The sequence below is a fragment of the Capra hircus genome, chromosome 21 (assembly GCF_001704415.2).
Source record: "Capra hircus breed San Clemente chromosome 21, ASM170441v1, whole genome shotgun sequence".
Classification (NCBI taxonomy): domain Eukaryota; kingdom Metazoa; phylum Chordata; class Mammalia; order Artiodactyla; family Bovidae; genus Capra; species Capra hircus.
The window spans coordinates 32,130,717-32,157,456 of record NC_030828.1 but is presented as its reverse complement, the minus strand read 5'-3'; the positions used below and the strand labels follow the sequence as shown (position 1 = coordinate 32,157,456).

At 41.7% G+C, this 26,740-nt stretch overlaps 2 protein-coding genes across 4 annotated transcripts in view; one reads left to right on the top strand and one right to left on the bottom strand.

Annotated features, from left to right (window-relative positions):
• Positions 1–22,998, bottom strand: part of HMG20A (high mobility group 20A) — a 77,485-nt gene extending 54,487 nt beyond the window's left edge. For both annotated transcript variants that reach the window (XM_005695116.3, XM_005695115.3), the window contains exon 1: positions 22,700–22,998. The gene's annotated coding sequence lies outside the window, so the exon portion shown is untranslated. The remainder of the gene's footprint in view (positions 1–22,699) is intronic.
• Positions 23,572–26,740, top strand: part of PEAK1 (pseudopodium enriched atypical kinase 1) — a 324,301-nt gene continuing 321,132 nt past the window's right edge. For both annotated transcript variants that reach the window (XM_018066252.1, XM_018066251.1), the window contains exon 1: positions 23,572–23,665. The gene's annotated coding sequence lies outside the window, so the exon portion shown is untranslated. The remainder of the gene's footprint in view (positions 23,666–26,740) is intronic.

Below are 26,740 nucleotides of genomic sequence, written 5' to 3'. Positions count from 1 at the left end.
TGCCTTCCCTACATGCTAAGAGGGCACAGTTTGGAAAAAAGAGAAAATTTAGTTACCAATTTAATACTCAGGAGGAATAAAGCTCAATCATTCCACTGTATTCACTGCTTTCTAGAACAGTTCATAAAATGCCACACTACTGAACTTAAATACACTTAACCTATTTGAAAAATAGTGTTCTGAATTTGAAATCTCTGAATTCAAGCTTCCTACTAGATGATGATCAATTGTTAGCTAACAGGATATTGCTCTTGATATGTAAAAATGACTGCTGTTTCACCATTGGTGAAAGATTTTCTAATGTTTAAAAACAAGGATGCAGTTATTCCAATTCATCCTTAGTCTTCAATCTAGCACTCCTGAAGCGCAATATTTATCTATAGGGCATCACTCTAAGGTAAGGTACAAACAGAGATCAATTCCAATCCTAGGCACCAGAATTATTTTTACTACATGATCGAATTAAGCTACAAACAGAAATTGAGTTGTTATTTCTAATGTGATAAGGTTTTACATAGCCAAGTAAACATTAAACTCTGCAGAATGGAATATAACTCTATGGATGGTGACACAGACATAGAAGATAAAGACTGTAAACAGTATATTTACCCTACTCTACCAATGAGATTGCTTTTTAGACAAGATTGCTGAACAAGAGAAGATACATAATTAGTAAAGGCTGACAGCTAGAAAGATATAGTTGACCCAAGTCTGTCTTTGTACAGTAAAGGAATCTATACACTATCTTTAGTATCATGTATTGCTAAGATTTTAATTAAATATGGGGGAGAAGAAATTGGCCAATTAGAATTCTGCAAGTAGTTTGTTTTGCCAGGAAATTAATGGCTAGAGCTGACACTGTCTTTCTGGCAAAATAAAGCTGCTCTTTCCCCTTTCAAGAAATAAACATAAAAACTACTCTATTACATTTATTTAATATAGTCGCTAAATTGGCAATTAGCTGGAGAAGACTGTTTTCACATATGGCAGAGTTCCCTGTACTTAAAGGCTCCTCACCACTTCTGTACCCATAATGCATCATATTTACACACTGCTATAGTACTACAGAAAGAATTTCAATATACTCATATTCTTTCACTAGCTCTAGAGTCAGTGATTTACATTTCAAAAATCGCAACAATAGCAACCAGAGGATTATGAAATTCAGAAACTTACTTAGTCATACCTGTCAGCAGACATTTATACATTCTTATGACTTATAAACTCCCAATTTCATTGACCTGAGAACAGCTATGAATGTCTAGTAAATCCACAAATATCAATAACTAGATGAAGCTTTTAAAAATTATTGCATTAAGAATTAATAATTTTGTTAAAGGCAAAATTAATAATAGTAATAATAATATGATGATGTGAGAAACCAGGCACTCAGAATTCTCATTCTTCTTGTTTTACTCCCTTTCCCCATCATCGCCCTGAACCTGCCAAAATGCATAAGAAACATTCATCACGCTTTTTTCAGTTAATGTGAGAATTCTAAGTATGGTACCAAGACTTTAGAAATAAATAAGAATACTTCATTTACTATACATTAAGAAATAAAAGTCCCTGAAACATCTTTTTTTTAAACTATAGTTGACTTACAGTGTTGAGTTAGTTTCAGGTATATAAAACATTTTCTTTTGAAATGAAATTTTGCCTGAAATTGCTAGCAAACATTTTTTTCCTGTGTTTCAAGAAATTCTAGTGGCCAAAAGCTCTTTCAAATTGTTGGACTTCTTAAAAACAAATATATTTTAAACAAAGAAAAAACAATTGTTGAACTTACAATTTTATATCAAACACACAATTAAGTATTTCATTTTACTGAAATTAGCTTAAAACAAATTTTTAATTAAAAATTAGGTATAAGATGAAGGAAAAAACGCAAGCTAAGAAAATGTAGATTTTGTAATAGCAAGTCACAATAGCTCTGTATGTCTTATAAAACATGTATGAAGATATTCGTATTGTGAAATGTCATTTTTGCTTTATTGTGATTAAAAGGCATGTCATATACTTACTGTAGTAGCATTATGGCATACTTACATGCCTAAAATAGCTAATAACCTTTATACAAACAATGCTGTCAACCTCTGCAGTAAGCAAATGCAATTAGACCACCTTTCCTTTGTAGGGCGGATCAGCCCTGGGATTTCTTTGGAAGGAATGATGCTAAAGCTGAAACTCCAGTAATTTGGCCACCTCATGCGAAGCGTTGACTCATTGGAAAAGACTCTGATGCTGGGAGGGATTGGGGGCAGGAGGAGAAGGGGACGACAGAGGATGAGATGGCTGGATGGCATCACTGACTTGATGGACGTTGAGTGTGAGTGAACTCCAGGAGTTGGTGATGGACAGGGAGGCCTGGCGTGCTGCGATTCATGGGGTCGCAGAGTCGTACACAATTGAATTGAACTGAACTGAATGTTTAAAAAAAAAAGGAATTCTAGAAAAGACAAGTTGTTTAGCCAAGACTGCCACTGAGAATACTCTGCCAACAGTTTCCAAGAGCTCCGACCTAAGAAATGCAGGCAGGTGTATTCCTCTGTGGGGACTTAAATGAAATCTGCCCACAACTGCCAGTTTAGCTTAGCACATAAAATATACATCACTGGGAGGACAGGCTGATCATCAGAAACTGTCTCCAGGCATTACAATGATTACATGGTGCCTTTCTCTGAGAGTAATTCTGAAGAAACAAAGAATTAAACCAGAGAAAATAAATAATCCCTCCATGCTCCTATGGTACAGGGCACACCTATGAAACGGTTCCTGACCTATAGAGTTTACCTAAGGCGGCATGCTATCTTTTCTCATTCGTCTTGTATTTACCAAATGTGTAACATATACCAGGCACTTAGTTAAGACACCAGGACTACAACAGTGCACAGTCTCTGCTTTCACGAAAATTATGGTGTGAGGTAAAAGATTAAGCACATATACCAATGAATATAATTTTAAATTGTGAAAACTGCTAGGAAGGAAAAGAACAGAATGCTATAGAAAAAGTGGGAGATGTCACTTAGACAGAGGACCACTCTGAAGAAGTAAAGTGAGAACTGAATGTTAAGTAGGTGCATTCCACACTGAGGAACTAGGACTTGAATGAGAACTTGGTGCTTTGGAAGAAGTGAAAGAAGGCTAGAGGAGGCTGGAGTAAAGTGATCAGGAGAGCACAGCAAGTATAAGCAAGCAGGGACTACATCTGGCACAGATGTGGGATTATCTTAAACATTTGGGTTTTCACCAGTGTTAAGAACAAGGCTTTTAGGAATTCCAAGGAGCAGCATGATATGATATTTATGCTTTTTAAAGGATCATTCTAACTTCTATGTAAAGAATGGAGTGACAAATAGTTTAAGAATGAATCTAGGAAGTTACTGTTGGGAAGTCACTGCAACAGTCTACCACAACATGATGGTGGCTTAAAACAAGATATGGCAGTGAAGATGTAGCATATAGAGTGGATTTGATATATTTAGGAGGTAGAGTTAAGAGAATTTTGTAGTGGTCTGCATGGTGTACGTGTGTGGTAGTGAGAGCTCTCAAGAATAATACCAAGATGTCCAACTGAGCTATCAGTAGATATACAGAGATGAGATTTATAGAAATAGGAATACTGGAGATGTAGAATTAGGAAAAAGATTGTATACTTTTATTGATTGGTATTGTTAGAGGTCTATACATTTTACTGAACTTTTCAAAGACAGACCTCTTGGCTTTGCAGATATTTCCTACTGTGTACTTGTTTTCTGTTTAATTAATTGCTACTTTTTAATAATTCCCTTCTTCTACTTACTTTGGTTTTAATTTGCTGTTATTTTCTGGATTTCCTGAAAATGATATTTAGATCACTAGTTTTTGACTTTTTTCTCTTTTAATATAGGCATATAGGGCTATACATTTTCCCATCAACTATAGCTTTTTTCCCATCAAGTATAGCAGAGTCACATATATTTTGATATATTATATTTTCATTACTATTCTGTTGTGAATATGTTCTAATTGTGCTTTATTTTTTGATCTAGTGGGTCATTCAGAAATGTATTTTGGGGGGAGTTTGCTAGCTACTATTTTATAATCCATTTCTCACTGAATTGAACTATGTTCAGATAACAGGCTGGATGAGATTTGTTAAGACTTGCTTTACGGTCTATTGTAAGATCTATTTTGTTAAAAGTTCTATGTGAACTTGAAAAAATACTTTTTGAAGCTATATTACTAGAATTAGATATATACAGATTTATATTCTCATATTTTCCCTGGTAGGATGACTCATCTATAATTATGAAATATTCTTCCTTATTTCTAGTTATTCTTGTACTCAAGTCTATTATGCATAGAGGGTGTAGTCCTCTAGGGAATACTATTTGAGAGCCTGGGCTGTTACACAGGTCCTTTCTTCCTTGGAGGGACCAGAATTTTAATGCTTGCTTGTCAACATCATGAGAATGAAAAAAAATTTCACTCTTTCTTTTTAGGGGTTAGCTTGCTAGCTTCTGCTCTTCAGCAAAATCACTTCTAGATACTTCCCTTCCCTACTAGGATCTTGACCCCTCAGTCTTGGCCACTGGGGATCACTAAACTCCAATTTTTATGTACTCAGCCCCATGAGAATACTGGCTTCTCTGCTTATAGCAGAAATCCTCTGCTCCGTTTCACAGGTTCTTGTTCTGTACCATGCATTAAGCAACAGGAAAAGAGAAGCATAGAACATAAGCGTGCTTCTCTGAAGTTCCCCTGACTCCATGATTTTGATGGCTGCCTCAGTAGGTCTCTGATGCTTTCATTATTCTTTTTAAAAAATTTGTCCTCTCATGTTCTCAGCAAAAGCATTAGTCTGCAGTAACCTAGAACCTCAGTGCAAGGAGAGAAGTCATAGCATGGGCTCTCAATCAAAAATCTACTGCATATTAGCTGCGTGACCTTGGCAAGTTATTTGACCAAAATATTTAAACATTCTGAGTTTCAATTTTCTCTTATGTAAATGAAAATAACACCATCTCATAAATGTTGTGAGGATGTGAAGATTACAATGTCTATAAAATGTCTACTAACAAAAACACATTAATGAGGGCATGCAATGTGCCACACTTTATATAGATTTAATAACTTAATATAGATATAGTTACTATCTCCAGTTTCTTTTTTAAGATCACTTACTAGTAAGTGATGTTGCTAGGACCTGACTTTAGAGCAGGTTTCTTACTAATTACTCAATACTTCTGTAATTTGCATTAGTATTGTGCCCGACACCAGTATATGCTCAATGAATGTCAGTTATTATGACACAGAAAATACAAATGCTTCAGAAATACACGAATCACATGAAATTTTCTATTTTTTCTTGATTTCTCCTTTTTTTCATTTTGGCATAAACATTCTTAGAGCATCTTTTAATATATTTTAAAAGAAGCTATTGTGAAAAATTAATGTCTAATAGCCTATTGAATGAATAGGTAATAATTTGCTTAACCATTATTCTATTTTTGGGTATCTAGCAGGTTTCCAGTTTTTAAAAACAGTATAGATATCAGTGCCATTAACATTTTGTCCCTTTTACTATTTTCTTTATTTGAAGTATTTTCTCAGAATAAAATCCTATCAGTGGAAATCTGGCTCAAGACTGTGAACCTATTATTATCGCTGACACAATAGCTATATTGCTTTTGCAAACCGCTGAAGTAATTGTGGTATCACTGGCAATAAAAATGCAAGGTTTGTGTCAAGAGAATAGGAATTAAAGTTATGAAGTACAGGGATGAAGGAAGTGTGGAGATGGCATGGGAAAGGAAATATAAATTTTGAGGCTAAGAAATGAAAGTGGAGTATCGGGATACTATTTTGAGGGAAGCAGGGGTATTAGTTTCACTTAAAGGATTAGGGATAGATGAAAAGGGCTGGGCTTTGTTGAAAATTCCAAATACTCATCTGGGATACAGATAAATATTGTTTGGGTATAACTTACAGATAGACTATCTGATACACTAGGGTTCAACCTGGTTTTCAGTATCACTTCTTATTCTAACCTATCACTAAATATTTAGTAATTTGGTGTGTGGATCTTTATTATTATTGTTTTAAAATACTAAATTATATTAAATTATAAAAATTATAAATTATAAATTAAAAATTATAAATTACAAAACAACCACATGGATTGTTGTTTCTACTTGGTTCAGTCAATTTAGCAGAGTGTACTAGGAAGCAGGTGGCTGATGTTCTAGGGTCCATTGTGTCACTGTATTTGGTATGTAATTCTGGGCCTTAATTGCCTTATCTATATGTTGGGGTATTTCATCTGATTAAAGCTGAGCATTTGAACATGGCATCTCGTTTTATATTCCTTATCCTAAATCTGTCTAGTGAGCATACTATACTGAATAAAAATGAAAAACAATCTCTCTTCCTTTGCTATCATGTACTATGCTTTTGAGTATCTCACTAACCTTGTTACCAATTTCGAAGTTATTATTTAAAAAGTTACTCTGGGCCTCTTTGAGGGCCAATAAAAAAATAAAATGAAAAAACCTGTTCTGCTAACTGCTTCATTGCATTCATATGTAAGTAAGTGCTTGATTGGCCAAGTTCCATTTCAAATTTCATTTCCAGTTTCTATTAGCCCTCAGTAAATTTTACTAGTGACTCTAGGAGATCACAGAGTTTGAGAAATAATAACTGGCTGCATTCAAATCCTGTCTCTTTCACTTACAGGTCAAGTGACCCTGGGCAAGTGAACTAGCCTCTATCTTCTCATATGCAACATGAAGTTAGTTAATACCTGAAACACCAAATTATGAGAATTAAGTTAGTTGAATGGGAATTGGAATTATAGCTAAATATAGTTTAAATGTGAATACCATTTAAGAAATAAGCAGAACACCACTGAGTAACAGTAGTTTTGAGCTGATTCAAATTAGGGACTGGTTTGGTTCCTAGGGTCCTTAAAAATCCATATTCTTTAAGGAAGCTATTCTAGATGAGGGAGCAAATATAAAGGCTTTGAATTCCTTCATGCTCCCACAGATGCCAACTCCATAATATAGAAACACTATAATGGAAGCAATAATCAAAGAGAAGAATAATTTTATGCCTATCCAATTAGCCAAGAATTTTTACTGGTGAAATTGTGGTTAAGACAACACACTTATATATTACTGGTGACATAAAAAATTAGTATAACCTTTTAGAGAAGTAATATAGCCTACTGTATCAAGAACTATAAAATACCCATACTCTTAAAATGAACAATTTCGCTCATAAGATCTTATTCTAAAAAAATAATTTAAATAAAGAAAACGACTATGCTTTTATTTAATAGTGCCTGGCACAAAAAAGGTACTCAAGCATTTCTTCAAATGAATACCTTCATATGTACTAACTTCTACAAATCATTGCCCTTGTTTCCTTTCCACTATGATTTAACTATTTTTCATCATATGGGGATAGTCTTAGAATAGAATTCTAATATTTCTGTCTAGTCTCTGTTCTCCCATCTTCTCTAGTAACTTCATTGTTGATTGCTATCAGGCTCCCTATGATACTTTCCCCCTCTGAACTAAGCTGACCTTCACACTGAAACCAGGATGACCACACACCACATCCTTGACCCTATCAAGAAAAAAATCTGAAGCTTCCTTTAAGTTCCTAAAATCCTGTTCTCCCTTGTTAACACCCTTCTAGTCTAACCATTCACTTCACTGCCTGCTTCATAAGAAACATGATAGCCAGAAACCTATCCATCCCTACCTGATCTGCACCTGGATACATCTCCCTCTAGAATATGAGAATTATCACATCCTTACAACCCTAGAGGCTCAGAAAGTAAAGAATCTGACTGCAATGCAGGAGAACCAGGTTCAATCCCTGGGTTGGGAAGACCCCCTGGAGAAGGGAATGGCTACCCACTCCAGTAGTCTTGCCTGGAGAATTCCATGGACAGAGGAGTTGCAAGGAGTTGGACACAACTGAGCAACTTTCACTACCACTTCCTTGTTCTAGCCCCATCCAAAAATCCAGAATCTTCAAGTTTAGGTATATCCCTCTCTTTAAAGGTATAATTCACATCCCATAAAATTCACCCCTTCAGTATACAGTTCAGTGGTTCAGTATTGGGTTTGCCAAAAAAGCTCATTCTGGTTTTTCTGTATCATCTTACTGGAAAATCTGAATCAACTTTCAGGCTGGCCCAATATATTTGTATACAGGTATTTTAGTATCATGGTTATGTTGCGCAACCATCACAGAACATTTTCATCATTCCCTCAAAGAAACTCCATACACATTAGCAGTCATTCTCCATCCGTAGCCCCCGGTTCCTAGCACACTAATATATTAACTTTCTGTCTCTATGGTTTTGCCTGTTCTAGACATTGCATATAAATGGAATCATATATGGCTTTTTGTGTCTAGCTTCTTTCCCTTTAGTGTAATATATTCAAGATTCATCCATTTTATAGCATGTACCAATGCTCCATTCCTTTCATTGATGAATAATATTCCGTTGTATGACTACATTGCATTTTGTTTATTTATTCATCAACTGATAAACATTTGGTTTTGTTTCTATATTTTGGCTCTTAAAAATGAATGCTGCTAGGAACATCTGGGGAAAAGATGTGAACCCATTTCTAATTCTCTTGGGTATATAACTAGGATTGGAATTGCAAGGTAAGTATCTCTTGATATCTAAATCTATTCTGAGTTCAGACAGCCTGGGATATCTCTCAAAATGCAAGCAACTCTACAGTGAGTCCCCACCCCACCTTCACTGAAACACCTTCAGTCTTCAGAATCTATACATATTAATTACAACTTAGTTCTTTCCAATTAAATTGAGGATAGGTTCTTTCCAATTAAATTGAGTTCTCATAAGTCTCATCATATAGCTACATGATTATTCATATATATAAACATATATATAATATATATATATTAAACAATGGGTATAAGTAGCGGATAAAAGTTACTGATCAGTTTCATCTACCCCAACTGCCAATTCAACTCCACAAATATTTACTGAATACTTATGATGTGCATGGCTAGGTAGGACAGTAGACACAGTAATATCGTGTAGTCTGCAAACTTTTATGACCATTCATGAACTCTAGATATGACAATATTAGGTAGTTAGACTAGGAAACAGGAGTCCAGAATGGCGGTGGCTAAAAGACAAGGAAGGGAAAAGCCCGTGAAAATAGAACAAAAGGAGGTCCAAGGACCAGAGTGAGGACCTCGGGTAGAACAAGCAACACTCATGGCCAGCCCACTTTACATAGGGCAGGCCCGGGGGAGAGAAAACACATAAAAAGAGGAGCCAAAGGGCTGGGGGGGGTCTCTCCCTCCACCACACACTTGTGCGCTTTCTCTCTCTCTCTCCCTCCCCGCGCGCTGGGGGGCTCTTCTCTTCGCGTTTTTGGGTTGACGTGCCCTCACGCCTCAAGGATGGATTTTCCTGTTATTATCTAAATAAAATAGAGCTGTAACACGGAGCTGTAACACTGATTTGTCTAAGAGCTATAACATGGTCTGGTCTGTCCAAGACCTGAGAGCTATGACACACCGAGGGCTTTAATGCCCGTCACTCCAAATCTTTGTTGTGACGAGACAGAAAGGAGGAGTATACACTCGCCTGACAGTAATATCGTGGTGCCGTGTAATATGGTGCCGTGACTCGGATTTAACCTGGCTGTAACAACCTCGGAGCGGCCGGCAAGGAGGGGGGCCAAGCACAGCAGGAGCCCAGCAGAACGCAAAGAAAACCCAGCGCAAGGAAAGTGACAAGAGGGCCATGGTGCTGGAAACCGGGACAGTGAAAAACGAACTCAGCAGAAAGCTCTCCCGGCTCAGTCTCAGATTCCAGAAGACCTCCAGTTAAGGTAAGAGATCCTTGCTCCTATGGCTGGAGGGACATATGCCTAACGAAATCTAAATTCCTTTACAATTTCTCATTTCTTGTTTCCTCGAACCAACCCCCTCTGCCCCCCGAAAACAGGCGGGCGGCAGTGGGCACAACTGAGGGACTCTGGAGGGGCTACTCCTCAGCATGTCCCAAAGGCACTATCTGCTGAGCCCCAGTAGCTGTTACCCAAGCCACTGGTTCTTCTGTCCTTACTCTTCTTTGTGCCAAGGATCAGGCCAATGAAAACTGTGAGCACCAGTCAGATATTTAGCAAATTTTCCTGTAGGCTATGAAGGGGATTCCTTGGCACATTTTTCCCACTGCTTTTTCCTCCTGTCCTTCAGCTCTCTCTCCTGGGACTTGAGCCTGGCCAAAACCCAGGATGCCTGGCTTCAGGACCTAATGAAGCTCAGGCTCTGATGTCTCATTGCAGAAATTCAGCGAGAGACAAGCCATAGTTAAGAGGTAGGTTTGTTAGGATTCAGAGGGAAGCGCCCACTCTACAGGGTATGGGCCATGGAATGCGGCCTGGCTAGGTTTTGAGAGCCAGGTGAATTCATATGCTAATGAGTGGGAGGATCATCCCAGCCACTGGGGAACCACCCACTCCTGTCTTTTGACAGTGCCTTGGAGCTGTCCTGCCACCTCTGGGTGTGTCATTTAGTTTACAGATTGGGGATTAAGGTTTGCTTGAATTTGACTTGTCATCTTGGACCCAGTTGATTTTAATCAGTTTACATTATGCCCTTGTGCTGTGTCATTCTTTTCAAAGGTTGTGCCCTGTCCCCTTCCCTCGTTTCATGCTTTTTTCTTGAGTCCCATCCAGGCCCACAATGTCGCCTCTACAATCTTCTGAAGGGACACCCAGAAAATAGCTGGCCCTGGGGAGGGAAATACTGTATAATATCCAGTCCCTCAGCCCTTCATCTTCCATGTCTCCTACAACATGTGCAACATCGACATCTCTCAGTGAACCTGCTGGGGCGGGTGACAGGCACACAGTGCCTGCTGGAAGTCCATCAACTGGCATCCCTTCAAAGGCAACTGGGCTTCCAGGGATAATGTTTGCCACTTTGGGAGTTAGCCCCACAGGCCGTTTGGGCCCAAACCCTTACCACCCTTCTCCTAAAGTTACCAACAAACCCCTGGATCAAATCTCCACTCCACTTTTATGGAACATTTGGTCTGTTGCCTCTCAACAAATTTGTTCTTAAGCCAATTACTAACTCCTAAAATCAGGACCCTGCCCCCTTGTAGGCAACATTGCTCCACCTAGCCTACTATTAAAATACCTTAATGTCCCTAACAGGGCCAGTAACCCACTCCTTTGTCACTACTTCTGTTATTACCTAAAGTGGGTCTATGACAATGAAATGTTTACCATTGGAGAAACACTAACCTGCTCTTATGGAGGACTAGGGAAAGAAATCAGTGATTTACAATCCCTTAGAGTACCCAACCCAGGGCTCGAACCCAGGTCTCCCGCATTGTAGACAGAGGCTTTACCATCTGAGCCACCAGGGAAGTCCAGAGTAAGAAGATAAGGCCTATGACTGTTACACTGTTTCCCAGACTCAGGGCACAGGCTTGGATTGCTTTACATCATGATATCTATTCCCATCTACGGTGGACAAACCAGCAATGAGTTAAGATTACAACCCCTTAATCTCACCCAGCACTGGTCACGCTGGAGATCTTGGGGATGCCCAACTCCAGTCCGGAGGGTCCCAGGAGGTCAACCTGCCTTGACTTGCCTAGGGAATCTGGTCCTTGAAAGGCTGTCACACCTCAACCTGCTCAGGGATCCGCCAGTCCAGGGGTACCAGGAGGTCGTCATGCCTTGACCTGCCCAGGGACCCAATTCTCGGGAGGCTGTCATGCCTCGACCTGCCCGGGGATTCGATCTCTAGGAGGCTGTCACGCCTCAGCCTGCCTGGGAATCTGCACCCTGACCCGGGGATGCCTGGCTCTCAGGTTGCAACAGTACTGGGTAGGATAAGCTTCAGAAAGACTCACCCCTAAGGAAGTCCACCCATGGAAATAGAAGGAAACCTATTACTTGTGGGACTGTGCCCAGTCTTAGCAATAACTCAGGAGCCCAATGAGAACCCCATTGCCTTTCTGGAAAGGCTAAAAGAGGCCCTCCAAAAGTTTACCAATCTGGACTTAGACTCTTAAGAGGGACAGGTGATTTTAAAGGACAAATTCCTGTCCCAACGTGCATCAGATATCAGAATTAAGTTACAACAGCTACAGCAGCAGTACCCTGCTTCCTCTTTAGATGAGATGGTCCAGACAGCCACCAATACCTTTTATAACAGAGAACAGGAGAAGGCCAAGGCCCAAGAGAGGGAGAGAAGGAAAGAGACAAGGCATGCTCAGATGCTGGCTGCCCTCCAGAGAAGCTCTATGGCAAACCCCGAGTCCTTGAAGGACAAGGCACTAGGCAAATGCCTAATCTGTAGACAAGTGGGGCATTGGGCCAAAGAGTGTTCAAACCATGACAAGTCTCCTAAAATGGCTTGCTACAAATGCCATCAATTGGGACACTGGGAGGCATTCTGCCCTTGGGACCCAAGAGCCTCAAGGTCAAGCGCCAAACCTACCTTCACGATGGTTCAAGAGGACCGAAGCAGCCCGCTCCAGCCAGCCCACCTGTCACAGATAACCATCACGGGGCTGGAGCCAAGGGTGCAACTGGATGTGGCAGGTAGGTCCGAGAATTTCTTGGTTGACACAGGGGCTACCTACTCTGTCTTGATCTCCTACTCCGGAGCCTTCTCCTCCCAAACCTGTACCATTTTGGGTGCTACAGGAAAAGCAACTACTAAAAGATTCACCCGAGCACTTCTTTGTTGCTGGAATGGTAAAATATTTTCCCACAAGTTTCTGGTGGTCCCTGAGTGTCCTACTTCCTTATTGGGAAGAGATATACTCACTAAACTGGGGACCACCCTTGTGATGGGAAGTTTTTCAGCCCCTAGAGCTCTTACAGTTCCTGGTTACTACTGAAGAACCGATTACACCTTCTCCAATAGAGAGGGACCAAAAACTATGGGAAGACAAAATTAACCCCCAGGTGTGGGACCAGGGGATTCCTGAACGAGCCCACCAAGCTGAACCGGTCATCACTGTCCTCTGAGATCCCACTTGGTTTCCTAACCAGAAACAATATCCCCTCAAAAGAGAGGCTCGGGAGGGACTACAGTCTTTAATAAATAAATTCTTTGCTTGCGGGCTGTTGGTCCCCACCAGTTCACCATGTAACACCCCAATCCTCTCAGTAAAGAAAAAGGACGAAAAAAAAAAAAAAAAGAAAAGAAAAAGGACGGAACCTGGTGAATAGTTCAAGATCTCCAGATCATAAATGAAGCTGTAGTCCCCCTCCATTCCACAGTACCCAATCCCTATGTAATCTTGGGAGAAACCCACCCAGTGCCAAGTGGTTTGGAGTCTTGGATCGCAAAGGTGCATTTTTTTGCATACCAGTGGCTAAAGAATCCCAGTATCTTTTTGCCTTTGAGTGGGAGGCCCCAGGAGAAAAACACCAACAGATGACTTGGACAGTATTACCTCAGGGGTTCAGAGATAGCCCCCACCTGTTTGGACAGGCCCTTAGTGGGATCTCCTAGATCTGGACCTGGGACCTAATGGGAAAATATTACAATATGTAGATGACCTACTAATCTGCTCTCCAGATGAGAAGTGCCCAACAACATGCAATTCAGTTTCTAAACATTTTGGCAGAAAGGGGATATAAAGTCTCCCATGCTAAGGCACAGACAGTCGAGACAAAGGTTACTTACCTGGGAGTTCAGATTACACACGGGTCCAGGAGGCTGTCCTCTGATGGGGTACAAGGAATCCTCCAGTTGCCCTCCCCCACAACTCGAAAACAATTGCGAGCTTTCCTGGAGCTAACTGGGTATTGTAGAATCTGGATACCCAACTATGGTCTAATTGCCCAGCCCCATATGAAAGCTTAAAGGGATGAGATGATTCAATCCTACTGATGTGGGGAACTCCGCAAAAGAAGGCAGAGGCTACACTAAAACAAGCCTTAACTCAGGCACCTGCCTTGAGATTGCCAGACCCAGAAAAAGCATTCCAACTGTATGTCCATGAAAGAGAGGGAATAGCCTTGGGAGTGTTAACTTAAAGGTTGGGATGTGAGCCCCAGCTTGTAGCTTACTTATCCAAAAGGCTCGATCCAACCACACGAGGCTGGCCCCCCTGCCTTCGAAATCTTGCAGCTATTGCAATCATGATAGAAGATGCTTTAAAACTCTCCTTTGGGAGCAAACTAACTATTTTTACCAGCCACCAAGTAAAATAACTCTTAAATGGTTATGGATGTCTGATCAAAGAATCCTCAGGTATCAAGTAATGCTGATGGAAAATCCAGGCCTCACTATATCCCCTTGTGAGGTTCTTAACCCAGCCACTCTCCTGCCTACCCCCGAGGGCTCTCTCCCCTTTCACTCTTGTCTAGAAACCTTGGACCACTGGACAACACCCCAGGCGGGATTGTAAGAAGATCCTCTGACCAATCCTGAGGAAATCTGACATACTGATGGAAGCAGCTTTGTCTTGGATGGAAAAAAGAGCTGGATATGCAGCAGTCTCCAATTTTCAGATCACAGAGGCTAAGCCTCTGCCACCAGGTACTTCAGCCCAATTACCTGAGCTCACAGCCCTGACTCGAGCTTTAGAGCTGGGAAAAGGAAAAAGAGGAGCCATTTACACTGACTCCAAGTATGGTGCTACATGCACAGGCTGCTATCTGGAAAGAAAGGGGCCACTTGACCACCTGAGGGTCCCCAATCAAATATGGTGATCAAATTCTTAGACTCTTGGAGGCAGTTCATCTGCCCACTGAAGTTTCAGTCTCTCACTGTAAAGGACACCAAAAAGGGAGCACGGAAGTGGCACAAAGGAACCAAGCAGCTGATCAGGCTGCTAAGAGAGCTGCATTACAGAACCATAACCTAATAGGGGTTGCCACCTTAGATCCACAGACTAATTTGCCAGAAACTCCTTCATATACTGAAGGTGAGACTCTTAAAGCTGAGGGCTTCCAAGAAGATCATATGGGGTGGTTGCAAAAGGAGGGACTTTTTCTGCCTGGAAACCTCCAATGGAAGTTGGTTAACTCCTTACACGCCACCACTCATTTAGGAGAAAAGGCCCTTCAAAGATTACTAGAAAGGTCCTTAAGAGGAACAGGCTTCCAAACAACTATAAGACAAGTCGTCTCCTCTTGTCCCACTTGCCATTTAAACAACCCCCAAGGAGCTCGAAGACCCCAGATGGCCCAGCCTGTCCAATGATGTGGGGCCTACCCAGGAGAGGACTGGCAGATGGACTTCACCTAGATGCCAGTTTCTCAAGGATATAAATACCTATTAGTCATGCTGGATACATTCATGGGATGGATTGAAGGCTTTCCCACCCATACTGAGAAGGTTGAGGAGGTGGTAAAAAAACTGCTCCACAAAATCATTCCAAGATTTGGTCTGCCCAGGTCATTACAAAGTGACAATGGGACATCATTGTCTTCTAAGGTCACCCAAGGGGTCTCTAAAGCATTGGGCATTACTTATTATCTCCATTGTGCCTGGAAGCCTCAGTCTTCAGGAAAAGTAGAAAGAGCCAACCAATTCTTAAAATCAGCGATAAAAAAAGATAACCCGGGAGACCTCCCTGGGATGGAAGGAGGCTTTACCAATAGCTCTCCTCCGCACCCGCATTGGCCCTAAGGAACAGGTTGGTCTTAGTCCTTATGAGATGCTATATGGGAGACCTTCTGTTTATGTCAATGACCTCTTCCTAGATCCAGAGGTTCAGACCCTCCAGTCTTATACCATGGCCACTGGGCAATTCCAACAGGATATAAGCTTGTGGGGTATGAACCAGGACCCAAAAGATTGTAAGGAGTCACCACTATATGCTCCAGGGACTCAAGTCCTAATTAAAGTCTGGAAAGATGGGTCCCCAAGGTTCTACTCCAGCCCACATGGAAGGGCCCCTACCCTATAATACTTTCTACCCCCACAGTAGTCAAGGTACCAGGACATGATTCCTGGATTCACTATTCACAAGTCAAGCCGTAGAAAAAAACAGAAGACACTCAATACACCTGTGAGCCCCCGGGAGATCTCAGATACCTATTCAGGACTACCAATGACTGCCATTCTAATGAGCACCCCTAAAATCAATACACCTGTGAGCCCCTGGGAGAGCTCAGATACCTATTCAGGACTACCAATGAGTGCCATTCTAGTGAACACCCCCCAAATCAATACACCTGTGAGCCCCTGGGAGAGCTCAGATACCTATTCAGGACTACCAATGAGTGCCATTCTAATGAACACCCCCAAAATCTGGTTTCTGGGGATAAGATTTCTCAGGATAGCTCTAAAGAGCCAATACAGCTTGGCAGGGATAGTACTCCAAAACAGACAGGAGATAGATCTTCTGATCCCTACACAAGGATGGACTTAAGCCATCCTGGTGTGTGAATTTGGAACTGGCTAATGCCCCTACTAGTCCTTGTTATGCCATACTGATGCTGCTTATGATCGTTCCATGTACTGTCAATTGTCTAACCTGTTCCATCTCTGCCCCAGTCAACAAGCTACAACATGCAGTGCCGGTTCAACAAAGATAAAACTACAGCCAACCATGGAAAATATCACTCACCCTTAGATGGACACCGCTATAAGGACTCTGAGGCTTGTGACTAGCAAGAGGGGGAGGACCAATACCCCTCGCCGTCCCAGCTCAGTAGGAAGTAGCCAGAAAGAACTCGACACCCCTATTCCCAAAGAAATGGGCCTCCCATCTCTTGAGGGGGGAATGTTAGGTAGTTAGACTAGGAAACAGGAGTCCAGAATGGTGGTGGCTAAAAGACAGGGACGGGAAAAGCCCACGAAAATAGAACAAAGGAAGGTCCGAGGACCAGAGTGAGGACCTCAGGTAGAACAAACAACACTCCTGGCCAGCCCAGTTTACATAGGGCAGGCCCCCAGGGAGAGAAAACATATAAAAAGAGAAGCCAAAGGGCTGGGGGTCTCTCTCTCTACCCCCCTCCCCCCACCCCCACCCCCCGCCCCCCTCGTGCATATGCTCCTTCTCTCCTGCCTGCGTGCGCTCTTTCTCACTCTCTCTCTGGCACGCTGGGGCGCTCTTCTCTTTGCAACTTTGGTGTCGACATGCCCTCAACACCTTGAGGATGGATTTTCCTGTTATTATCTAAATAAAATAGAGCTGTAACACTGATTTGTCTAAGATCTATAACATGGTCTGGTCTGTCCAAGACCTAAGAGCTGTGACACACCGAGGGCTTTAATGTCCGTCACTCCAAATCTTTGTTGTGATGAGACAGAACTGAGGAGTATACACTCACCTGACAACAATAACAACAACAGAAATACACAACAACAACATCAGTCGTACTGGATTTTAAATGCCACAAGAAAAGTACAAAATGCTCTGGAGGGTCAACAGACACAGCACATATGGTTGGGAAAATAGAAGTACTAGAGGACAGACATCAGAAAATAATTTTTGAAGCTGAAGGTGGTATTAGAGAAAGGGCCAAAGAAAGTGGCATTCTGATAGATACATAAGGATTTTCCTAAGAAAAGACAAAGGTTTCACACAGAGAATGAACAACAGCATGAACCAAGACAGAAAAGGGTGGGTACAAGATACTTTTTATTTTACCCCCAGAGACCAATTTAGTTGGGGACTGTGTAGATGGGTAACAAGAGAAGACTCCTGAATGTTAGGCTTAATAGTTAAATAGGTTTAGAAGACTGACTCAAAAAGTCTTCCTTTAACAATTCAAATTACTTTGGTGATTCTTTAACCTTTGCTAGAAACTCCTTCTATGTTTATTATCTAAAATAATCATGGAAATGAGTGATTTCTTCTGCAAAGAACAAAAACTAAAATCTTGACAGCTAAGTGGGCATGCTTAGATTACTGAGATTGGGAAAGGCTGAATTTGAATAATCCTAGCACCACATCCCCATACTTCTGGGAATATGTAAGGCTTACAACAGTCATGCAGGCATATCCCAATAGCTAGAATAATGAAGCAAACCAAAATAATAGCATTCATTAAGCTCCTAATGGGCTTCCCATGTCTGGTGGCTCAGACATAAAGACTCTACAATGCAGAAGACCTGGGTTCAATCCCTGGGTCAGGAAGATTCTCTGGAGAAGGGAATGGCTACCCACTCCAGTATTTCTGCCTGGAGAATTCCATGGACAGAGAAGCCTGGTGGGCTACAGTCCATGGGGTGACAAAGAGTTAGACATGACTGAACGACAAACACTTCCACTCTTTTTTTAAGCTCCTAACAACAGGCATTCTGCCAGGTGATTTACATAAAATAACCCTATTTAGGTTTATGGCAAGTGAGGCTCAGACAGCTTAAATAAATTGTTCAAGGTTACCAAGCCAGTAAGAAGCTCAGCTAGTAAAATGTAAACATCACTTTTGAACCCAGGCCTGTCTGATCCCCTATTTTCCCCACTGTTCACTTTTGTTTGTACCACACAAAGGTTAGAATGTTAGGGTTGTGATGCATGCATCGATGAAAAAGGTTGAATATTTAACACAGGGACTTTAATGGTCTGGAGAAAAGTTCGACTGAAATATTAAAAACTAGGTTTAGAATGCTTAGAGATCAAGACCGAAAGAGATCAAGTTTACAGCTGTTTCTTGATTCAGTTTGAACAATGATCACACTACAGAGCTTATTTAGGAATATCAAGGAGCAAAATTCTGGTTTTGATTTGGAGTATACCTGCTTCTTGAGAAACCTGTATGCAGGTCAGGAAGCAACAGTTAGACGTGGACATGGAACAACAGACTGGTTCCAAATAGGAAAAGGAGTACATCAAGGCTGTATATTGTCACCCTGCTTATTTAACTTCTATGCAGAGTACATCATGAGAAATGCTGGGCTGGAAGAAGCACAAGCTGGAATCAAGATTGCTGGGAGAAATATCAATAACCTCAGATATGCAGATAACACCACCCTTATGGCAGAAAGTGAAGAGGAACTGAGAAGGAAGTGAGAAAGAGGAGAGTGAAAAAGTTGGCTTAAAGCTCAACATTCCGAAAACGAAGATCATGGCATCTGGTCCCATCACTTCATGGCAAATAGATGGGGAAACAGTGGAAACAAGTGTCAGACTTTATTTTTTGGGGCTCTAAAATCACTGCAGATGGTGATTGCAACCATGAAATTAAAAGACACTTATTCCTTGGAAGGAAAGTTATGACCAATCTAGACAGCATATTAAAAAGCAGAGACATTACTTTGTCAACAAAGGTCCGTCTAGTCAAGGCTATGGTTTTTCCAGTGGTTATGCATGGATGTGAGAGTTGGACTATAAAGAGAGCTGAGTGCCGAAGAACTGATGCTTTTGAACTGTGGTGTTGGGGAAGACTCTTGAGAGTCCCTTGGACTGCAAGGAGATCCAACCTGTCCATTCTAAAGGAGATCAGTCCTGGGTGTTCCCTGGAAGGACTGATGTTGAAGCTGAAACTCCAATCCTTTGGCCACCTGATGCGAAGAGCTAACTCATTGGAAAAGACCCTGATGCTGGGAAAGTGAGGGCAGGAGAAGGGGACGAGAGAGGATAAGATGGTTGGATGGCATCATCAACTCAATGGACATGGGTTTGGGTGGACTCCGGGAGTTGGTGATGGACAGGGAGGCCTGGCGTGCTGCGGTTTATGGGGTCGCAAAGAGTCAGACACGACTGAGTGACTGAACTGAACTGATACTCCAAGAGAATTTGGATATTTGTCTGTATTCACTGATGTATTTCAAGATCCTAAAACAGAGACTATCTCATAGTAAGCACTCAATAAACTTTTCTTGAAATAATGAAAGGTCATGTAAGGGGTATTCTCATTTGAATACTCTTGATGGCCCTGAGATGACAGGAGACCAGCAGGTTTAAGAACCATTCATGTTGTTAGCATATTCCCTTTCAACTCAATGGCAAAAATAAGCAACTATCAAAACAACAAATATACAAAAAAGCAACAGTTGTAAAACAAGAGCATGACTGTACACAGAAAGGTAGACAAAAGAATGAAAAGATCCTCTTGCATTAGAGATAGCATCTAGCACTTCCTGGATAATCGAACTTCAGTGAGACAGAATCCAGAATTTTGACCTACTGTTTTATTTCAGACTGCTATGAGCAGTATATTTAATGACTGCTTTTTGAAAAAGAAAATGGTTATCTAATCTAAATATTATGAAAAAATGGACAATTTTTTTTCTTGATGGCAAGTAATGGAATGAAATTCATTTACTTAAAGAAGCAACAGAGTACACTTACAAAATTCTTTATTTTTCTAATTTTGATAATATGTCTCTATTAGAACATGAACAGAAAACTGCAACAAAGAGCTTAAGAAGAAAAAAAAAAGCCTTTGGAAGACAGCAATCTACTCTACAAAAACACTTTTAAAGAGAATAAAAGCAGGTTTCATGAACTTCCCTCTATTTTCCACAAGGTTTTCTAATATTTCTTCTTCGATGGAACCAATGAATAACTGCCACTTATCACAAAACATCTTCTTTCAGATATGTGCTTTATAAATTGCTTTCTTCTGAACAGACAATTCTTCAAGTTGCTCAAGTCTCTCAGCTGCAACAATTTTTCTTATTTCTATTATACTGCATTTCTTCCATGGAATGGTATAAAGACCAATTTTAAAAACTCCTTTGCTTTTCAAAGATAGTTTCCTAAAGGCACTACTACTGTATTTCAATCAATATTTTAACTTACTTTTTCTCTATTTCATCTAATTCCACAAGCTTTACTCACTTCAATAGTTATTAATGCTGTAGTTTAATAGTTTGTCAGGAGCCTAATATAATATTTTCTTCTATAGTACACTAACAGAAGATAATGAACAGGTTTTTCTAATCAATTAATACTTGCTTGAGGCAGTCTATATGATCCTTTTATTAACAGTAACACAGACATAAATGTGTCCTGTCTTTTCAGCTTTTGCAGAAACTCTGTAGTCCTTGAAAAGGTAACTCACTGATTTTTGGGTCTTAGCTTTTTTGTCTTTATGTCTATAAAAGATCAAAACATATCTTTTTCCTTATTGTGACATTTAAGTTTTACAGATGTTTAAACATTTAGTGTAAATCAGATTTTCTAATAAACTCTAAACAAACTAGCTTCTGAAAAGAACTAGAATTAAAACAATTGCAAATTCTGAGGGTAGATTAGGTGAGAACCCTAAAGGAAAAAAATACAAAAGCCTTATTCTTTTAAATATTCTTGAAAGACATTACAGTTCACTTGATAGATATTCTAAAATTACTAAAGCTGTTGAAATTTTATAATCACCAAATAGATTGATCCTTTCAGTACCCTCACCACCTACTAAGTATTGTGGTACTTGAAAACAAGCCAAGAAATCAAACTGTTAAGTGTTTATTACTTTACAAGTAGTTTCTTACAAAACACTGAGAATATAGAAAAATAGAACGTTCCGGTACTTATTTTTTGTCCTTTATGAGCCCAAGTTTCCCCCTACTTAAAATCTGAGCTGAATTTCAGGATCCCTGCACCATGCCTTAAAACCACAAAGTGTAGACACCATTTTAAAATCGGTGCTTGGGTATGTGTGCATGCATGTGTCTGCTAAATCGCTCAGGTGTGCTGGACTCTATGCGACCCCACGGACTCTGGCCTGCCCAGGCTTCTCTGTCCATGGGATTTCCCAGGCAAGAATACTGGAGTGGTTTGCCATTTCCTACTCCAGGGGATCTTCCTGACTCAGGGATGGGACCCAGGTCTCTTACAGGTTCTGTCCTCTGCCTGAAAACAACTTCCTCAGCTTTAAACATTCTTATATGTAACTTACATGTAACATCTGTGTAAGTCGCACTGTAGTACATTCCCCCCCCCACTTTGTAATTTAATTAAATCGATTTTTAAAGCTGAGGAAGTTGTTTTCAGCCACAGGGCAGAACCTGTACCCTAAAAGCAACAGGTCTACGGATTTAAGACACCAATCACGTCAATTAAGGTAACACCTGTTAACTGGGTATATTTTCACTTTCGTAAGGTGAAAATGTTTCATAGTTTATGTTAAATATCGAGTCCGGTAATAAACAAGCTCTTTAAGAATTGCTATAGAGTTCCTGTGGCACGTCAAGGCAAAGAATACCGCTATACCACTCTAAGTCAAGGTTGGACTTGAGTCGAGGAGCAGGGTGGGCAATTCATGAGTCACACCAGAAAGTATGTCATCTTGCACAGATGGGTAGAAAATTTTAACAAGAGGTTTCGAATTCTATGACAAATGCATTAAGAAAATTCTACTGCGGAGAAAATTTTCACCTTACCCATGGAACCAAAATTCACATAAATTCTGACTGGAGGCTGGTGATCAGCACAACTTCGTGGAATAACCTAATTTTTTCACTTAAGACACAATCCCAAAGCTTTAGGATACCGTCTATGCATACGGCACCAAGCATCACCTTTTCAAGCTCTCGCCGGCACGGGAAATGGGTTGGACACCCCAACCTATCACCCTACCCCCACAGGAAGTGAGTTATGTTCCCCCCTCCCCCAGGATGGCCTTCCTCCCCTCCCCCAACAGGAAGTGAGGCGCCCCCATTCAGTCAGCCTCAAACTGAGGCAAACCAGTAACAGCAAAAGAGGGGTGATCTTCAAGGGGTGAAGGGTACCTCCACTGTGGCCACCCCCAAGCTCGCCTCGCTTACTGACCTGCTGATGATAGGGGTAGACAGGGGCCCGAGGCCTAAAGAAAGTCCCTGGCACACAGGACAATTCCCTGAGCCCCTCTCAACCGCCTTCACTCTTCTCACTCCGTCGTCTCACAGCTTGACAAAAATTCCTCCGCAGTACTTTATATTGATGCCTTTTCTTTCCCTTTACTTAATTTCTTAACTGCCTTCCATAGGTAACTTCTTTAATCGCTGCATTTAAAATTTTTCCAGTGAGGAGAAAAATGAAACATTATTCCCCATACCTTCAGAAAAATGAAGGGATTATTTTGTTCAAAGGCGGCGAAGGACTACGTGATTACGTAAGGTGAGACTTATTTTCGCCTAGGTTTCTGGGAGATGTAGTTTTTTAAAATTAAGGCCTGCAGAAATATTGGGCTTAAATTGGTGATTACTGTGTGCTGGAGTCCTTGAAGATACATATTCTGTATTCGACGGTAGGCTGACCTAGGGGGCTGAGGCACCAAATGAGGCAGTACTTCGTTCCCCTTTTCCGCTTAAACGTAATTGAACTGAAATTTCCCTTCACGCCGGCCGAAGGTCCTGGTTGTCCCGCCCTCTTCCTTTGGCCACGCCCCCTCGGCCAATCAGACGTGCTCTAGGTCTCTCCCGGGAGGTAGGAACGCGAGAGGTGGGGCCTCATGGTGACTCCTCCCGCGGGGCTGAGGAGAGGGCCCGTGTGCGCGCGCGCGCGTGTTCGCTCCAGGAGCGCGGCGGCGAGTGCGCGCGCGGAGAGGCGGCGCGCGAGGCTAGGAGGAGGCGGGCTGGCTGGTGGGCCGGGCGGGCGGCGGGCGGCCGGGAGCGCGCGGTGGACTCGGCGGCGGAGAGTAGTTAGTTAGTTGTTGTTAGTCAGTGTCAGTTGCTCGGCGGCGGCGCTGGCGGTCACCAGGAAGGGTACGGGACGGTCGGCGAAGGTGGTCACCGCGGCGGCGTGTGAGCCCCTCAGGTAACGGGGGCAGGGTTGTCCGCGTCCCCTTCGATCCCTTCTGTCCTCTCGCGCCGGCTTGTGGGACTAGAGTCGCAGACGGGTAAGGGGGATGACCTGGGGGAATCCGGGCGGGGCGGCGCAGGGTCTGGGTGGCGCCGCCGCAGGGGCTTAGGCGACTTGTGCCTCTGGCCCGGCGCGGGCTCTCCGGCCACGGCCACCCCCGCGCCCCGCCGTCCCCGGGGCCCGCCGGCGCCTCGCGCCCCCTGCAGCCCCCGCTCCCGCCCCCTCCCTCGGTGGCTGCGGTGGCGGCGGCCCCGGTGGCTCGGCGCCCCCCAGAGGAGGGAAAGTTGGGACCTGGTGGCGGGGGACACCCCCGGGCGCAGCTGGAAGGCTGCTGGGGAAAGTGAAGCCTGGAGGAGGTGGACGCGGTGAGGCTAGGGCAGGAAGGACGCCTCTCGTTACTGCGAAGTCTGCAGGGACATCCCCATCCACCTCCAAACCCGAGGATCCGGCGCAGCCTGGCCGACAGCGCCAGGGCGAAACCCGGTGGCTCTTTGCCTGCTCACTTCGCTCTGCGGTTTGTGAGCCCCGCTAACGTGCGGGTTTGCTTGGTTATTTGGGGGTTTTGAGTGGTTCGTGAGGTCAGTCTTGTATCTCCTTTGCCCTTTGATTCGTTCATTTTTGCAACTTTGCTTCCCACCCCCCACGATGAGGACTTGCCGTCTGCGCCCCTTTTCTACCCTCTCCCAATCGCCTGCACCATCCGTCTGAGAGCTTGATTTCTTTTTTTTTTTTTTTCGTCCTTTGACTACATGAAAGACTGCTGAGAGCAACAGGAAAGAGGAGCCTTCCCACCATTAAATGTTACTTTTTTGCAGTCCGCTGTGTTTTTAAGATCCCCTTTTAGGAATCGGAGAGCTATGGAATAGAGTTACTGGAAGGCTGGCGTTGAGGGGATAGGAGAGGAGCTAAAGGAAAACTATGATTTCATTTCTATTGGCCTTGTATAGAAAACTCAATACATTTTTCTTCTGTGTCTGTTAAATATGGTAAGATTATATATGAAAGTCTGATTTTAGGTCATTGTATGGTGTATGTCATCAGCTTTTCATCTGAATTGGGATTGCCTTGAGGACTGGGTTGGGGCCTACCTCTTGACTTTTGTTCAGCCACAACGTCTTTTTTTTTTTTTTTTTCCCCCTTGATAAATGGAATGATGTGGTAATGTGTATAGGCAGAGAACCCATATTGCTCTCTGCAGTGTAGAAGTGAAAACCATGAATTACCCACAGGGGTAAAACTTTCTGTGAGCAATCTTGAATACTTGCTTCATGATGGCTTCTCCTGTAGTCTCAGAGCAGTTCTAGATAGCTCAGTTCACTGACTACCTTAATTACTTTCTGAAGTGCCTGCTTTTCTTTGGTGACTCGTTTAGTAAACTATAATGGCATGTATGGTACATTTTCTTGGCTTCAGAGATGGGAGTTGTAGCCTCTGCCCAGAGATGAACAGTTAACAATGGAAGCAGAATTCATACGATTACTATGTGTTTTGGCTATGACCAACTCACAAACTATGTGAAAAAACAAACATCTTTCCATAACTGTCAGAGGGAAAGAGGGGGAAATATTTTATCATGTCTTTATTTTTGGAGACTCTTAACATGACTATATTAATGTGGGGAAAATGTCAAAGTATCTTTTTTAAGCCTTTTTGATGTGTGGTCCTCTTCTTCACCTCTGACCTTCCATTTAGGGTTTGACGTTTATGTTTGGCTGTGCTCCAGGATGGGAAGAAAAGTATTTTGGTGAAAGGAAAAGATAAAATTGCTTTGAACTATTATGATACTGTGACTATTCATTTTACCCAGTGATAGTACGGAGAAACCTCCTCCATAATTTTTGTACCCCATTAACATTCAGTCAAAATTTATTTTTAAGAGTTTACCACGAGGCCCATAAAGAAATAATGCCACTTCATAACTGTTCCTGACAATCATGTTTAAAAATATGTTCCTGGAATGTGTTATATGTGTTCTCATATAAACATTTATCTTTGTACATTTATGATAATGTAAATATTTAAGTCTGAGAGCTTAAAAACTTTTATTTGCTTATTTGCATACATGTTTTTCAACATCTTGCAGTGCCAACCATATTTGCCAAATAAGCATCAGCCATAAATTCATGCTTTGGCACATTTCATATAATAACTCTTCTAAATTGCTCCATGGTGAAGCATCATGAGATTAGCATTTGCTTCATGAGAAAGATTTGTTGTTGTTTTTAACTGTAATGATGTTCTGTTTAAGTGGAACAGGTGCTGGGCTCTAGCTGTTTGTGTTGAAACCTGCCAAATCATACTCTTTTGTTGAATGGGTTATTTGAGTAATTTAGGAACCAAACTGTGGCCCCTGGCATGCTAAGTTGAATTCAAGGCTCCATATCACTGCTGCTTTCACTGTAAGAGGTGTGTATGATGAGCCTTATTTTCTTATTACTGTTCTCTTTACTGTAATTCCTGCTTCCTAGCATCATTCTGATCCTTCATTACTGGAGCTCTTGGAAGAAATCTAGGTTCCTTCTTTGCTGATTTGTTTTCCTTGGAGAAATTCTAGTAACTTTCAGGCCAGGAATAGATAGTTCACATTTGTTCAGCAAATATTTTGAGTGCCTTAAAAGTGGTAGGCATGGTGGAAATCCCTGAGTAAATGTAGAATGATATACCTTTTTGCAAGGAACATATAGTTTAGCAGAAGAAGATAGCTAATAACCAATAATTATAATGTGGAGTGATATATAACAGGTGTAAGTGAATTCCTGTGGATAGAAGCACAGAGGAGGATGGGTACTTGGGAGTCTTGGGAGGGGAGTGTCCTAAAATGCATTTTAGTGAGTTACCTCAGCTAATCTTCAGAAATAGACAGGGGTTAACTAGGTTGAAAAAAGAGAAAGGACATTCTAGACCAGTGTTGTTCTGTAAAAATATAATCATGTACGTCACAAATGTAATTCAAAAAAATTTCCTATTAACCCCGTTAAAAAGTAAAAGATAAAATTAATTTTAATAATATTTTATTTAATTTGATATCTC